Below are 1000 nucleotides of genomic sequence, written 5' to 3' on the forward strand. Positions count from 1 at the left end.
TTCCATGTATGCTGAGCGCCTGTTCCCCATGTCCCACCGGCCATGAGCCACGAGAACTAAAGATATCCACCTCTGCGAAGTGGCCTTTCTAGGACCCGAGCGCTAGAGACCTCCCATGGTCTACTCTTCCTCGCTGCTGGCGGCGCCCACGGACATGCCGACTTCGTCATTGTGACGACTAGGCATGACCGAGGCGGAATCCTTATCCTTGTCGCACACTTCATCCGTCGCCTCGTCGATCTCCTTGAAGGAGGCTTCTAACTCTGCCGGATGGATGCGGTACCGCCTATGGTGGCAGCGAATGTCGTTGGTTTAGTGATATGATTTGAGCAGCGCCTCCTGCTCGCCCACGTCCATGCCCGCGCGATGCCTGCTCCGGTGGCAAGTTTCTCCTCCAAGTGCGGGTGCTCGTTGAGGAGGTTGAGGTTGTAAGCTTGTTCGGCCGGTGTCTGCCCGGACGCGGCCCTCCACTCTTCCAACACCATCTCGCTGTAGTAAGCACGTGCCTCACCCATGGTGATGCCAGCATAGGCCGACTCATCGTCGCCCCCCTCATCCATTGGGGCGTCCGCATCGCTGGCCTCCGGTGAGCTCGTCCGTCTTCTTGCATTGGCGGTGTTCTCCTTCTGCTCGGACGAGAGGTTGTCCCGGAGGGCTTTGGAGCTCGAGGAGGCCATGGCGGTCATGGTGTCGAGAGGAGATAGGGTCGAAGGAGGTTGGATGCGGTTGGTGTCGGGCCTGGAGTTTATATAACGGGCAGATGGCGGGGGCAGGTGGCGAGGTGGTAGCAGACGGACGGACGGGTGATGCAGGGAGTTGGATGGACGCGCTGTCATTTGAACGCGGGGCAGTCACGTGCACTAGAAGTTGCGCGGGCAACGCTCTCCGCTGGCTCGCAACTTCAATGCCGGAGCAATGTGAGAGGCCGTGTCCGCTCTAGGTCGGCATGGATGCGGCACTGAACGCTCTGGAGTGGCGCTAACCACTTCCGCGCGGGGGA

The sequence above is a fragment of the Triticum dicoccoides genome, chromosome 5B, assembly GCF_002162155.2.
Source record: "Triticum dicoccoides isolate Atlit2015 ecotype Zavitan chromosome 5B, WEW_v2.0, whole genome shotgun sequence".
In the NCBI taxonomy this organism is placed as follows: domain Eukaryota; kingdom Viridiplantae; phylum Streptophyta; class Magnoliopsida; order Poales; family Poaceae; genus Triticum; species Triticum dicoccoides.